Source organism: Corvus cornix, chromosome Z (genome assembly GCF_000738735.6).
Source record: "Corvus cornix cornix isolate S_Up_H32 chromosome Z, ASM73873v5, whole genome shotgun sequence".
NCBI lineage: Eukaryota > Metazoa > Chordata > Aves > Passeriformes > Corvidae > Corvus > Corvus cornix.
The window spans coordinates 72531104-72547881 of record NC_046357.1 but is presented as its reverse complement, the minus strand read 5'-3'; positions in this window follow the sequence as shown (position 1 = coordinate 72547881).

The following is a 16778-nucleotide window of genomic DNA, read 5'->3' as shown; positions in this document are numbered from 1 at the left end:
CTCTTAATGTCAAGATCACAAGAGATGGGAACTTTTGAAGAGAAGCACAGGTCTGCTCTTGAGTCAGCAAACAGAGCAGGGGAGCATCCAGGGGAAGCCTTTTGTGGACAGCTGGTTCCTCTGGAGTGGTGAGATTAACTATGACCTTGATAAGTGGTTCACCAAAAGAGATTTCTGGAGTGGGTTGGGGTGTGACTGCTGGAACTCAAAATTGTCATGCTCTGTCCACACTGGTGGATGTGCACATGAGCAACAATGTCCTGTTCCTGCCATGAGTCATTCAGCCGAGGGCTCTACATCTGAAAAAATCAGGTCCCAGTGCTTTAATATGGTGGCATGAATTTGGAAGCATCCTAAACATCAAGTCATCTCTGAAAAGATGGCTTTGATGGGTAAAGACCTCAGCTGTTCTTCTGGGACAAAAGAACATTTGTGCACTTCTGCACGACTCTGAGTTCTTCACAGGAAAACAGAGATGCAGAACAGAGTTCTGCTGCAAATTCAAATCGTGCTTTCGTTCCACCTAAGCCCCTGGGAGCACAAGGGAGTTTACACTCTTCTGTCAGTAGCCTGCGACCCAGTGAACAACAACAGCTGGATTTGTTGAGGCTGATGTCAGCTTCTGGATCGTCTCCTTTGGCAGCCTGAGTCACTGCTCTCAAAATGATCCTGTGCACCATGTGGGTGGAGTATGGGACACTCAGGACTACAAGGTGAAATTGCTCATGGATGGTCCTGGTTCTGTGTCAGAGGGCACTTTGCTGTTTTGTGAGGCATTTCCTCCCTGCTAGCCTGGGTGGTAAGAATGAGAAGGTTTTTCTCATCTCAGCAATCAGATTTATGTCTTCATCCTATCCATATGTCAGGCCACAGCCCCTTAGATAACCCCTGTGCTTACAGGTTTCAATCTGCCTTCCAGTTCGGCCCCCTGACCACCATAGGAAGGCAAGAAAAAAGAAAGTCAGGCGTAGCATAGATTGAATGACATGTGAGACCCAAAAAGTCATGTTTGGCAGGGCTGGGGCTTGGACTGGAGTCTTGGACCCTACCTCACAGCTTGCTGAACTAATTTTGAATTCCACTGTGAAGGTGAATCACGCTAAAAAAACCCATATGACAAGTTCTGGAGGGTTCTTCCCACTCAGGAAGGTTCTAGGCCTTTTCTTATATTTCCAAGTGCCATAACCTTGCTGTCCCTGGTGGGACAGCACACATACGGGATCACAAGATGCTCTGCTCAGCTTATGGCCAGCTTTAAAGAAGAGCTGGATCTAAACTTCTTGGTGAACACATTTGTTTTTTTTGGTTGAGACATCCACAAGAGGCCCACAGAGCTGTTCAGAAAAGGGGGATGAGCTCAGCAGAGAGGTGGATGGGCTCTGTGTCTCAGCAGAAGTTCAGAAGGCTTTGTGTAGACTCACTGTCTGCAGCTGCAAGGCAGCTTCTGTTCTCCCTTCAGAGGTGCAAGGGGCCAGTGGCTACAGCAGGCAGTGCCAGCTGAGATGTGCACAGGCTGCAAAAACATCTTCAAAGTATCTCACTCCTTGCCATTAACAAAAAAAAAAAAAAAAAAAAAATTCAAGATGCAAAAAATCATGTGTTTGTGAAGGATCCTTACCAAGTATTTATTTGCCGTGTAAAATTGGTAAAAAGCTGCTTTATTTTTTTTTTGCCCACCCTGCCTACCCACCCCCTGTAGCAGACATTGTGTACCAATTGGTTATTCTTCTCACCTTTTTCTTTTCCCTCATATTTTATTGTGGGCAGGGGGGTGATGAAGGAGGGGGAGTTGTTGCTATTGTTGCGAGGAAGATTCTGGAATCTGTGAACACAAAGTATTAGTATTTTAAATAATGAGAAAAAATTCCACATGGAAAGCTCATCTGGCTGTGGCAGTTTGTGACTGAATGAGAGAAAAGTGCCCTAGAAGCTATTCATTAGGAATTCACTGGAAGCTCTCAAACAAGCCTGGCAGAAGCTGAAATTGAAGTGGTCTCTGACCTAATTTTCTTCTGCATGAAACATCTGCATCAAGGCACTCTTTGATGTATTCCACTTGGCTCTGTCTACAGTATTGTATCACATGGCTTCAGCGTTGCCTCAGTTTTAAAAGACATTTCCAGCCTGTAGAAGGTAATGTGATGTTACTGTTACCCAAACTAATCACTCAATGTGCTCCCGAAATAGAAACAATAGAGGTTCAGACAACGGTGTCTGCTTTGCAGTCGTTGTTGCTGCCTAAGCTCACGGTTTAAAAAACCCAGATCTGTGATATTCATCTCATGTAATTCATCAACACCAGGAAGGGGAGGGAGAGGGGGGAACTGTGAGCCTTCTGTGTAATAGTATGTCAGAGGACACAATGCTTTACATGTGTGAGCCCTGCATTCCTCGCCACTTCAGCCATGCATTTAGTTCAGCACATTGAAAACAAAAACAGGGAAACGTTGGAGGATGTTATCATAAAACCTCAACAGAAGGAGCTCCTGGTTTTCATTTTGCTGTTTGTTCTCTGCTGATTGACACCCAAAGCTCACGGTGAAAGAAATGTGATCATGTTTGTGTAGATGCGTGGATGATGTGTGATGTATTTTGAATATATATTTTTTCCCCTCCTTTTCTTGTCTGCACCACAGTACACATTTCAGATCCTCTCTCAAGCTCTTCTCCAAGTGGTATATAAAAACATAGCTGCACAAAGATATTTCTAAATATGTACACACATACATTTTACACATATCTACACAGATGAATGATATAAGAAATTTTTAGGGTCACTTCTTTACTTTGAATGAATAGATCTTAGCCTTCTCCAAAAAGTTTTTCTGCTCAGTCTTACCTAATGGCATGCTGCTGTTTCCCCAAACTTGCTCGTATTATGTGAATAACTGTGGTGTCTTTTGTATTCCACCCCCTGAAGAAGAATCCTTTGAAATTCTGAATGACTGTGCTGCAGATTTTAATGTCTGTCTCTTAGAAATAGCCAAGCATTACCCACTCATGGAGCAAGATGCAGCAAGCCTTTTGAAAGATATTCAGACTGCTTCCTCAGCCTCATGAGTGTGTGCATGTGTGCGTATACATGTGCTATTTAATTCTCTGAATGTATGGCAGGAATACATTATTTCCCTGTGAATCACTTTCTCTCTCCTCCTGTCCATCTACTCCACCCCCCAGATCTCTCCTACTTTTGTTGACATGGGAGAAATAAAGCTAACTGTCTGGGGAGCTTGTACAGGTCTTGTGGGTACAGCGTGAGATGAGTTGGTAGCTTCTCAGTACGGTTCCTTGCAGAGATCAGAAAGAAAAGGCAGCCCTACTGCTACTAATTAGATGCCTCCAGGGTAATCACAGCGGAAAAGTCACGGCCCAGAAGCCTCAAAATAGCCTGCTCCCTGGGGTTATTTTCCCAAGTTTGGGCTGAAAAGCATTGGGAAGGCAGGGTGGAAGGAAACAGAGCCCCACTTCTGTCTGGCTTTGCAGCTGGCACATACCTGTGTCCTCTGCCTGGTGCTTCTCCTTTAAGACCATGTTTCTTTGCCTCACTGATGTGTGGAGGACTTGTATCTGGTAGCAATGGGTATAATTAATTCCTTATACAAACAGCTGCTCAATCCTGTTGAAATAATGCGTTTTGCTGTGCTAGGAGCTGTGCGCACTGCGACAGCCAGATCCAGCTCTGGAGGACTTCCCCACAAGTGCTCTGTCCTGAGACAAGGGGGGACAGGCAGGGAGAGGTGAAGGGATGCATCCCAAGGTCACGCTGCAGTAGCCAGGAAGCAAACTCCACCTCATCTCCTGCCAGCCAAACTGCGGCACTTTGAGGTGGGAACACCCTGTCTCATCTTCTGCAGAAAAGCACCAGGCCAGTCCTCAGTGCCTGTTGCCAGCAATAAATCTCCTTGAACTAATTTTGTAAAGGACAAAACCAACACCGTGGAAAAAAAAAAAAAAAAAAAAAAAAAAAAGGAGAAGGATAAGAAAGAAAACCACAAAAGACCCTTTGCATGTCTGTTGTTTCTGGAAGAGCAGTGACAAGCACGGCAGCCTTCTCCCACAACATTGTCAGATTATAGACCCCCAAAGTCTTATTTCAGAGATCATATTTAAATAAGAAAAGTCAAGATCTTCCAGCAAGCACTGGGGTTGATTTACACTTCTGCATGGACGTAGTTGGCTGTGGATGGTGCCTGGCAGAAGCTTATCATGTCCACTCTAAAAATAACAATCTCCAGTGGGCAAGATCTGCTCACTCAGACCTAGCCTTGGTTCTCAAACTGTGGCATGACATTCAAAAGTGTCTGAGAGAGTCTTTGGCAGGTGTGTGATGCTGAATAATCCAGAGAGGTCATGGTAGCAGGGCTTGAAGCAAGAGCTCCTGCCCAGGGAGAAACCAGTTTTTTCCCCCAAGTCTGGGAGAAGTGGAGGGATGGGGTTTGCTTTCTGGTTTTTCTTTCCCTTTTCCTTTTTTTTGCCTCACAGATCACTCCTTTCCACCCCTTTTTCTGTCCCCCAGCTCTTGCCTTTTCTCTGGATTTTATGGTGGTGCCAGAGACCTGCCTGGTGTGGGGGATAATCAGACCTATCCAGTGCTCCCCACCCGGCCTCAGGTCCTTAATTAAAACCGTTCTTGTTTCTAGCTGGTTGACCTGAGCTCTGGAGATCCCTGTTTTGCAGACAGCTCCAGCCCTCTTCACCAGCATGATGCTTCCTCTTTATCCACCCCCTTACATCTGAACCCTGGAAGACAAGCTGGGTTTTGTCTATTCATTTGGCAGATGGTTAGATTCAGATCTTACAGGAACATAATGCTAGAAATTGAGTGTGTGTATGTTTGTGCCTGTGTGTGGTGGGGAAAGGATCCCAGATCATTTTCTTCCTCTGTGGCCTTATAACTGCTAGCAGTTTCACACAATCTCTGGTAGGTAGCAAAAATAAAAAAAAAAGCTGCCTCCCTCTTCTCTTTTTAATTTCTCCCCCAAGTCTGCGCTGTATATACCAGCAGTGTGGTCTAGGCCAATGCTGAACATTTGTGCCTTGGACAATAGCACAGCCTGGCCTGACTATTATCAGCTGCTGTTTTCTGGTTAGCTTTCCTTTTATTCAAGTGCACAATGCAAGCCTTTATCACCCTTCAGTCATAGTGACTCTTGAGGAATACATCTGGTTTTCTCTTTCAGCAGCTCTGAAAAGGTCAGTCTGTTCATTTCTTATTCGCAGGACACCACATTTTTTTCTGAGCTGGAAAGACAGGCCTACACCTTTTCATTCCGTCTCGTACATAATTAGACATGGTGTCGCTCTAGAAACCTACCCTTGAAAGCCTCCTGAGTAACTCTTTCAGAGACAGAGGAGACGCGGCAAGGGAGCGAGCGAGCGGGGGGGACCACTTCCATCCGGTCTTAAATCTCTTTGTGTGGTCACAAAAGCACTTCCCCAGCATTGCCAGCCTGGCTTTTCCCTCTTCTTCTCCTTCTTCTCCCTCTCCTTTTCTTTCCCCCACCCCCCTTTCCCTTCCTAGTGCTTATGAACACAGGGAATAAAAAGCCCTCAGATTATTTGAGTAAGCAAGGTTGCAATCGTTTTCCTTTCCACGACATCCCACATTCTTCAGGCAGGCTGTAACACAATAACAAGTGTGCCCAAGAGGACGGAGCATGCAGCAGCTGGTGTCTGACAAATTATCCCTCTCCAGACAGGCAAATGGTGACTTGAGCTCCAGCCATCCAAGGGATGTGTGTTTTGGTTTCCCCCTCCATGCTGGGTAGGGTGGGCCAAATCCTCTTGGGGTGGGAATCAGTGCTGTCTCCTTGGAGCCAGAGGGTCTCATCTTTGCTGGAGGTCATTTTCTCCTTCCCACATGCATACCAGTGTGAGGAGCACCAGGCAAGGCTGTCACCACAGCCTCTGTGCTGAGGAGGAAAACAGTCTGAGAACTTGGACAGTTCTTCTCCTGAGCAGTGACTGCCAGTATCACCTGATTTTCTTTGTGCCTGCGCTATTTTTACATGTGTTCGTGGTGACGTGGTTGCAATCCATCAGCACAGTTCCCCCAGGTTGAAATTCTCCCCTCTCTTGTCCTTGGCAAACACCACAGGACTCTCATACTCGCTGCGAGGCTCCTTCCCAAGCAGGGGCAATCCCTCCAGCTGAGATCTCTTAAATTAAGTATGAATCTAGAAATCACCGTCACCAGGAATTTCCTTTCTTTTCTGTTAGGAATTTCTCCAAGCCAGATGTGAGTATATCTCAAATCCAAACCATCACCAGCTTGCTGTGGTGCTCTCAAGGAGAGCAGAAGAAGGAATTGCACAAAGCCAGAGCAGCATCAAAGTGGCTGATGAATGTGAGTGCAGAGACATCCCATTTCTAGTCCAGAAATCCCTGTGAAATCTCTTCCTGCACACCTCAGCCCAGAGACATTGCCTTGCCCAAAGGAGTACACAGCAGAGTGAAAGGACAAAAATGAGCTTGAAAGGGGAAAATTAATTTGCTAGCACACTACACAAGCTAGCCATGAGACTAGGAACAGACCTTCTTCCTCCTGCATCTGCTTACTGAGTTGCTGAACCATATCTTCTCTAATGGACTGCCCCTCCAGTTTACTTCACACAGAGGACTGGACCTACTGTACCAGTTTAAATAACCACCTTTCTTATTTCAGTTTCATATTTTAAAGCAAGGGACAGGTTAAAGACAGACAGAATTTATTTTCTGGTATTAAATTTCTTGATTGGTTTAGAACTATATATATCATATATATATATTTTTTTTTTTTGTTGTTTCAAGTTAAAGCCTTTCAAGATTTTCAAGACTTACAATCCTTTAGCAATGAATAATAGCTTTAGGACACAGAAGGAATATTTGAAATCTTTATTAAATTTTCTATATTATAGCTTCTCCTACTAATACAGGCAGACTTTGGGGTTTATCACAGTTTCTACTAAGAATCCTGATTTTCAGGGGTTTAGAACAATGTGGTCTTAAAACCTGCCCACAGCTAAAACACATTTTTGGTCTTATCACACCAGGCTTACAGTAAACTGGAATAGAAATTAGAAAAGTGCAAGAATAGTTATGTCATTTCTGGTTACTTCTTGTAGAAAGCCATAGAAGTTCAGAGTCTTGGCCAGCTGTAAAAGATAATGCTCCTTTCATCTCAGCATTGCCTATCTGACAATTTATGTTTCTTCATGATGCCGAATTATCACTGCCTACACATGGGAAACCGAAACGTGGAGAGAAAGAGACCTGGACCCTGGCTGGAAGCCTGGCGTGCAGTCACCCTCACTGTGCTCTCCTGTCCTGAGAAAAGATGGAAAGCAGGTCTTCCTTGAAAAGACACCTCCCTCTGCAACATCCTGTGGCAGCAAGCCTCACGAGTTTTACACAGAATTTAGCCATTTAACTGTTTGCTGTGTTAATCTTTTACCAGCACTGATTTGTCTTTGATTTGTGTTTTTAGGATGAAGCAAGCTATAGTTATTCCCTGTAACAGAATATAAAACTACAAGAACCTTATACATTTCTTCTTCTTCTTCTTCTTCTTTTTTTAATTTTTAAGGGTTTTTAAAAATGTTTTAGTTTTTAAAATTTTTTAGTTTTTTGGACCAATGGCAATATCTGTCTCCAGGTGCAGCTGTAACAGAAATTACAAGAAATGTAATAAATTACAAGACACACCAGTAGAAGCTGGTTTAACCACCCATTGCCAAAAGCTATGCATTATTAACATACCTGCCTATCAATAAAATATTGATGTAATAGTTTAAACCTTTATAAGAAAAGCCCTCACATTTTCTGTTGATGATTTTGCATTAAAATTGTTTTCAATTTGGAAGATATTGCTGTGACCAGCTTGAAAGATGCCATTAAAATTTTTGAAAAATAACAGCTGGTTTTGTGGTGGTCAAGCATGTAGGACCAAAAAAGATGCATTTCCATAAGGAGGGGGAGCTTTGTTGAGGCTTTGCTAGTCTCAGGACACAAGCAAAAGAAAGTTTATGGTTTCCAATTAACTATTCTGTCAGAGATGGTCTAACAAATGCATATCTGATTTGGCTCAGAGAAGTTGGTCTTAGCTTTGAAGTATTTCAAACATAAAGTCCTAACAGTGGAAAGATTTTCTGCTTTTTTCCAACTGCACCTGGATTGTCTATTTAAGCAGATGACTACAATGGCAAATGTTGTTCTACAGCGAGGTTAGTTCGATACTTCTGGAACCCTTTATTCAAAAGGACTGCTTTTCCTAAGTAATTTCCAAATTTCGTTTCAGCTGGAGATGGGTGATGTCAAGCCTGCCAGCATTTCTTAGCAAATGTGAAGTCACAGTTTTCCACCAGGTCTTCTACATAGACAGGAAAATTTATTCAGACATGAGCACTCTATTTTCCCTGGCAACCTCAAACAGTTGTAGGCATTTCTGGCTTAGCAGGTGCCTGAGCAAGCCTCACTTGTGGGTGACTAGCCACAGCTATGAGGCATAGGTACTTGCTTGAAGCACTCTTTGTGTTTCAGAGAACCCTCTCTTCCTGTGAGAAGCCTTGGAGAGCTTTTGAGCATCCTTGCTCCCAGTATTGCAGAAGTTAGAGCCTTGTCTCTGTCTCTCTGCGTGAATGTGCTGGGAAAATGCATGTAAAGGTAGGAAGGAATATGCATTTCCACGTGCAGTGTGTGAATAGGAGAGCTGCTGATAGGCTGGGCAATTTTATCTTGAAATTTAGGCTGACTTCAAGCAGGGACAGTGAAATCCTCCCTTTGCTGGAGGCTACTTTTTGCTCCTGCTGTCCCTTTGGCACATCCCTCAGTGGAAGTCCAGAGTTTTCACTTTCCACCTCCTGCCTATCCCTCCCCACAAAATAATGTGTGCATGGACACGTGGCATGAGGTTACAGGCTACACCCAGCCCACCAGCTGTAAATTCCACAACCTGATATGACAGCATCAAAAGGGTTTTCAGTTGTTTTAACTTCTTTTTCTTCCCATTCTACAAGTCCTGGTGAGACTGATGCTGAAGTATTTTATTTTCTTTTTTTTCCCTCTCCAGAATTATTCATGTGTTACCATTGTAAATGCTGCTGGATTGCTAATTAAATGCTATTTCGAGTTAGAGATGAATGAGAGTTTTGTATAATTTTTTTTTTTTAAACACCAACATTTTTCAAGTATGTTCACAATCAGAAGCATATCTTCATAATTTGATTCAGAGGAAATGGCAACAAAAGAATTATCTACAGAGTAGTTCTCAATAATTCATCATTCCTTAAATGTGCAGAGCCATCACCTATGTTTAGGGATATGATTTTTGTCCTTTTATTGGAATCATATATATGTGTACCCACTGTTAAGCCTACCTGCCACTCAGGTGGCCAGGTGAAGTTCAAAGTCCACATGTGCATAGGGTTTCAGAAAATGTTTTCTCTGTCCACCAAAGGCCATAAAGTTCACAAAACCACTGACTAGTCTGTGAAAATGCAAACACCAGGTCCAACCCTGGCATGTCTTGAAGACCCTTTTGCTGTCCCAATGAACAGGACAGCAGAGGTGACACTTTTGTGGTTCATCAACAGCAGAATGCTACATTTTGGGGCTGAACTCATGCAATCCTGTCTGCTTCAGAAGATCCTGGTCTCAGGGACTACAGCAGTCTTTCTAGTTTTTCCTCAATGACCGTACTCAGAATCTGAATGAAGAATTTCACACTGTTTGGGCCCCTTTTTTTTTTCAGAAAACTGCCAGGTCCGCCGCTGTGTGGCAAAAGATGATGAAGTGAGTCCTCGCTGGTTGTGATCACAAGAGGAAGGGCTTGAAAACCCAGGATGCGAATCAAAAGCAGCCAATGTGTTACTTCACTGTCACTGGAGGCTTGATTCATGACACTGTACCACTTGATGACAACGGTGGTGGCCTCTTCCACTCTTCTGTGTGTATCACCCCCGCACTGCATTTCGCTACTAGCTGGAATCCTAAAGCTTGTCAGGGCAGGAGATATCTCTTGTGTACATATGTGTGTGGTGCCTAGCAAACAGGACCCCTGCAGTGAGCTCCAGCAGCACTGTTCTGCAGATGTTATTAGCAGCTCACTGTGACAAAACATAAAGGGCTGATCCTGCATCTAGGGATGGGTTCAGATCACGTTTCTGGACTCAAAACACCCCTGAAACTCCAGAGAGCTGAAAATCCAAGCTCAGCAATACGCAGGATGTCCTTTACACCTGGAAAATCCCAGGCTGATGTTGAAACATCTCTTCCCTTGCTGTTGTTTCCACGAGGTGCAAGTGACAATGCTACATGCTGTGAAGACCTCAGCAAGATGAGACTGGAATCTCAGGGTGTGGGTTTTTGTACTCTGAGGGTATAAATTAAACACTTCTTGTTGCTTCTTTACAGTTCCTCATGTGTTAATCCAGCCATCCCCTATCAGTCTGTGAGGGGGGCTACTCACTTTCTTAGAGCTCAGCATCATTTGTTTTCCCTATTCCTTGTTCCTATCAGAGGGCAAACACTGCTGCTGTCACTTAGAAAAATAGGATTTTGCCTGCTGTGCTTGAGAAATCTTCAGCACCAGTCTGATTGTATAGGTTCCAGGAACTCCTGTTGTAAGGCTGGGATTCAGCTGACTGATCTATAGCTGCAAAGGTTCACTGCTTTACTGCACCAGCATAAAATGGAAATGTTGTAACATTCCCATCTGTGAAGACTTGCCAAAACAGTTTAGTGTTTCAAAAGCTGCGTACTGAACGAAGACAAGATCTCACTACAAGCTGTGGGAGCTGGGAGAGTTTATGAAGCAGAAAGTATGGGCTAAGGGAGAGATCAGGCTGGTGATAGTTTACTGGCCTTGCAATTCTTTTAAGAGGCACTAATGGTAGTGGACTGCTACAGTCGAAGTAGACCCGGACTCATTTAAGGCAGTACCATGAAATTGGTTGCAATAAAATTATGCATTAAATGTGCATTATGTTTAATAAGACTGTATTGCACTCCCAATGTTTACTCTGTGCCCATTGAGGCTGATCCAATTTTCTAAAGTTCTCCAATTGGTTCGCTATCAGGTTTTCAGCCAGAAGGTCAAATTTCACTTGCTCTTAGTACGTCTCCATTACTTTGCTAAGGCATTTACACTCTATATTCATTACCTCTTCTTCTTTTTTATCTATCTCCTGTAACCTGACTGCTCCAAAATGCTCCCTGTAGGTGGCATGTTTGACACAAATGAGATCAGTCTTTAATAGATGTCAACTCAAGAACATACACACATGTGAACACACACTTGCAGAAAAGATGCAAAGAGAAAGAGTAGGGGGGAAGGCTATTTCCAGACCCACATTGGAGGTAATTTTATGTTGCTTCACTCAAGGTGCATGAGTGACCTCTGCGAAATCATGGGTTTCAGATATGAAACTGGGAACGTAAGTAGAGAGGCTGGAATATATGTTTAGAGCAGTATGTGATCATGACTATACCAAACTGGGAGCTGGATTGTTTTAATCAGAGGCAATGATAGTTTTAGTGTTCCAAAAAACACATTATTTCCCAACATCTCAGCAAACTCTGTCAGCACTGAGCTCAATGTGGGTAGCACAGGCGAGGAACCAGCAGGCAAACTTTCCTAGGGCTTTGTGTTTCTCCATAAATGCTTTAGCAGGAAAATGCAAGCCTTCTTGTATTCTCTCCTCCTCTGTCAGGAGATCATGTTGAGAGAATGTGGCGTGTCTAACAAGTCTCAGCCAATAACGTGGCATTCATCACTCCAAAACGGACTGTCCCTCTTAGCAAAGCTGGCTGGGCTGCCCAGAAGGAGCCATTGTCCAGGACACTCGGTACTCTGCCTTGGCAGGGAGGTCCCTGCCTAGCCTTCAGCTTGATTAGGTAGGGAAAATGCAGTGGAGGCCCTAAAAAGTCTTGCCAAAGCCTCAGATAATGAAGCATTTGGAGTGGCTGGCTGCAAGGTATGTCCACCGTGCGGTCACCCACTGCTCTGTCTGCAGGCTGGTGAAGATGTGCCCACTCTTGCTATAAAGCTGTCTGCTGGCAGGCTGCTAGCTCTGCACACCCAAAACCTGCCCCAGGGTCTGCTGGGGAGCCTGCAGGGTGTGCTGGAGCATGGGAGCCTTGGCCACCGTGGGAGGGCAAAGTCAGAGCACCTGATGCTGATCACAGTGCCCCTTCTCCAGGGGACGTCTGGGTACCCCTGGGACAACTCCACACCAGCTGGAGACACCTCTCCTCATGTGTGTCTCCAGAGGGGACCTCCCTGCATCACCCAAAAACTCATGGGGGCTAGAGCACAGCACACAGCCAACCTCCTACTTCGCTTTTTCCCCTTTAGGTACAGACAGGGTGCAAATTGCTGCCACCTCTGTGCAGACAGAGCCACATTTTGATGTCACTCTTCTGTAGACTGCACTATGTAGAATTCTACTAGGTAGAATTATCAGTATGTAGGTTCAGGAGCATCATTTGCTGCTGGGGGAAATACTGGTATTCACTTTGGGTTTAAAATACCTTATTTTCATAAGATACTGAGCATCACACCTGTTTTATGAAAGTGCTTTGGTGTTGTGAGAGGGATACCAAATCCAATGATCTCCCAAAGACATTGCTTTCAGAAATCCTCAGGGAAACTTTGCCACCCACCTCTCAAAAAGGCATGTTTCCTGAGCACCATCTTATACCTGTGGTGATCCTGATAGAACATTTACAAGGGTTTACACATGCAGCTCTGGGCATCAGCCCTCCTGTAGTGCTGTTGCTTGGGGTTCTGACTCACCACTGGAAGTGGGGAAGACCAAGAGGCTGAGCAGGAGATCTACCTGCCCCTGAGCTGCCCCAGCCTCTGCAGTGTGTCTTCAGCCCATATATGACACAAGTGGGTCCCCAGTCCCTTCAGATGGCCCAGAATAACCTTTGGCAGAGGACTGGGGCAAACAGCTGAGGCGACGGCTGCCTTGGCTAAATCTAAATCCATCTGCAGGCATGAGTCAGAGCCCTAAATCTATGTGCTTCTAGCCCCCACCTGCCTTGCACTTGTCCTTTCATTTTTCCTCCAACACTGAGCAGTGGGCCTGTTTTCTCCTGGCTCTCTGTCCAGGCTCTCATGCAGTGCTCATCTTATCTTGGTTGAGATGTCACATTGCTGCAAAAGGTGGTGCTGCTGTCAGCTAACCCCATGCCTGTCCCAAAGGTCTCACCGTGGAAGGACAGGGTCAGAGAGCCCTGAGGATGAAAAGGGACAGCTGTTTCTTTGGCTGCTTTGAGAATCCCGGAGGAGATACATCCAGTTATCTCAAGGGTCTTTCCACTCTCAGGCAGTCAAAGGGTCTTGGCTTCACCCGGATTTCCTCAGTGGACATTGTGTTTCGGATGTAAGTATTCCCACTCAGGAGGATGTGTTCACACACACGTGTAATTATTTTGCTTGGCTTTTCCTCTGGGATGCAGTTTTCTGCTTCATCCCAGCTGTTTGTGTTTGGTACTGCTCAATTGAGGCTGAGGGGTTAAGGAAGGACTAAACCTCATTGGTGTCTGCTAGTCAGAGACTTACAAGAAAAAGGGTACAGTTTTGATTTTGATAAATTATATTAAATTGCTGAGAGCAACAAAGGCAGGCAGCCTTAGATATCTGGTTTCCGTGCATAGGAAAGAACAACATAATCCTTTTCTCCCTGAAGTCAGCAGATGGGATCTCATTGAACCCAGTCTGCATTGTGTCAGGCTACAAATAAATGCTTCTTATTCTGGTGTTACATTTCATTGTTATTATTATTATTATTGTTGTTGTTTGTTGTTGTTTTGGCCATCTTTGAATTTTTTTTCTTTTCTTTGTCTTTTTCTGATTTACTTTTGCACCATTGTGTTCCACCAGAAGAGTGGGCTGTGGAACATGTCTGCATGATGAGAGATGGTCCATGCTATTATATTCCACAATTTACACATAATTTTATAATTTACAGGTAGTTGGTAGAAGGCCAATGTAGTCATGGAAGCACAGCTGATATATACTTTTGATTAAAACTCCTTTATCAAATAATAGTTGCTCACAGGAAAAAAAAAGGTTAAAGGATCTGGCCTCCTTTATATCAAATATAGATTTGGATCTCAATGATCTGTGGTTTGGGGCTATTTTTAAAAATAATATATATAATTTACCACAATCATGCCAGTCAACCTTAAATTCTTCCATGGTACTGTGCAGGAGAAAGCGAATGTTAACTCCATGGAAAAAAAAGTTCCTTGTGACTTGCATGGAGCCAGATTTACTGTAGGAACCCACAATGTCCTTCAGTGCAACCATCAAAGCAGAGGGAGTAAGACACCAAGACATACAGCCCTCAGTTCAAAGGACAATAAAGCCCTGTTTCAGCACAGCACAAGCACAGTCATTTCAACCTGAGTCAGTGTGAGGCTGTAATCCAGGAAGGTGCTTAAACACATGCCTGCCTGTAAATAAATGCTTAATCCCATTGGAATCAACTGGGCCCCAGCTCAGCTTGATCTTTCTTTGCCGGACTGAACTTAAACGTACGCAGTGAAGGGAAAATTGCTCACAGCACCCTCATCTTTAACAAGCGTGATGGAAAAAGTTTGCAGTGAAATCAGCAGGATTTCAGCTAATGTGATTAAATGCCTTTTGGAATCCAGATTTCTGCAAACCCAGGCCTGTGGATGCTGTTCAAAGCCTGCTGAGGGCAATGGGTGCTGGACCAGACCCTGAATGCAACTGGGTTTTCTCACACTCCTGCAACTTCAAAAAAAAAAAAAAAAGGACTGAAAAGATTTGAGAAGGAAAGGGTAATCAAGGGTGTGTTTTATTGCTTCACCACCTTTCAGAAAAACAGCTGGTGAATGAAACAAATGAGGTTATGAGAAAGTAGCTGGTTCCAAACTGATTGTTTTATTTCTCTTCTCCAAACAACCTGCTAGCTCTGGTTTCTGCTCTCCCCAGAACTAACTGAGATCAGCAGGCCGAGGATCATGTGAAGAGCAGAGATTATGCAGGAATAAGCTGTTCTCTCACTCCTTCCAGCCCTGCTCTTTTCTATGCTCCCTGCTGAAATATAAGGTTCCTTCTCCTTGTGTTTAAACGGAAGGATCTTTGTGTCTGATTAAAACTAAATAGAAGCTGGAGGACTAGGTGTTATCTGTGGCTCATACCCATATGTCCTATAAACCTCTGGCAAGCATGTGAAGAGTTCTCCAAACTGACAGTGCACTCAATGTCCAAATCTAATTTGAACTGTGTGGTGCAGCTTCAGCTTTCAATCACACAGCACTTCCTCTAAAACACTGTCTGCAGCTACATTTCCAAATTGGGACATTTTTGAAATTGCTCATCACGCAGCTCCCTCAATAGACCAACATATGGTTCAGCAGAATCAACAGGCTGACAAACTCCAGGCCACTGAGAATTTTATGTATCAGGGAGCGTGTGTCGCACATGAATCAAAGTGCATGTCATGCTTCGGGACTCGGTGTGTGTACATCTAGAAACATTTTCCAGCAATGGTTATTAATTATTGAGATGCTGTAAACAAGTCACCCTTCCTCACACATCTTGTTTCAGCTCTATGAAGCAACAGAGAGCTCATGCCAAAATGACACAGTCAACCCGGAAAAGGCTCACCCCACCTGCTTCAACTCCAAGCTCTGTGAATGATCTTATTGTGCTTGGTGGCACATGCTTGTTAAAATTAAGGACTGTTGTCAGTGTTTTGTGGGATTGACATGTGAAACGCTTGGAGAAGCCAGGGTGGGGGTGGGAGGGTAAAGGAGACCAGTCATCTGCACGGTACAAAGGAGAGGAGTTCCAAAGGTCTGGGGATCAGTTCCCATTTCCATCTGAGGTTTGGCCCTGTGGCCTTTGCTCAGTGTCTCAGCAACGAGGACATTACTCATGACTGACCTCTGGGAAGTGCTCAGAGACAAAGGCTGATGAGCACTATAAAAAAAAAAAAAAAGGCTATAAATAATAAGTATAAAGTTTCCTTCTGCCAACTAATATGTGTTGCCCCCTGTCTTTTACCACATTGGAAATGCACAGTTTAACCACCTCCCAAAAGCACTGAGGTAAAAATTTGGTCTCAACACAGACTTGGAGAATGGTATTTGTAAACAGGGAGCTGGAAAAAAAGGGACCTGAACTGAAGAGTTTTTCTGAGATGGAAACCCATTTCTGCTTCCTCACTGCTTGCAACAAACACCCCTTTTACCTAGGTAGTTGATTTTCTTCATGAAAGGCTTTATTTTGCCTTCAGCTGGGGGTGAATTTTAAGAAAAAATCGTGGGTTTTTTTGTTTTCGTGTTGAGAATGGCTCTCAGAACAAGTGGCAAGTAGTAGGGATGGTGACTTTTCATTTCACTTTCTTCTGGAGGGACATCTATGAAATATTTACTGATGCCTGTCGCAGATGGGCCATCAGAGATTGTATCATGGAGAGCATCTCCTGTGCCAGACAGACCTTCTGTCTGAGTAGAGCTGAATGCCTTCCTTTCCCACACACTAAAAAAAAAAGTTTTTTTTTAATACAGGGGATCAATTGGGAGAGCGAATTAACAGCTGTATTTGGGATTTTGTTGTTCTAATTTCATTTCCTCTCTGCTGATGGATGGTCCTTTTGTCATTTTAAAGCACAGTGGCTCACCTAAGCTGTGCATTGCAGATCTCAGAAGGTGGAAACTGGGAATCTCAAGCCTTGGTTTGGATTCTGTGGTGTCTTAACCAACTGCATCGGGAAGTCAACCCCTTTTTCAGGGCTGCAGGGTGTCTAAGTAAGCAC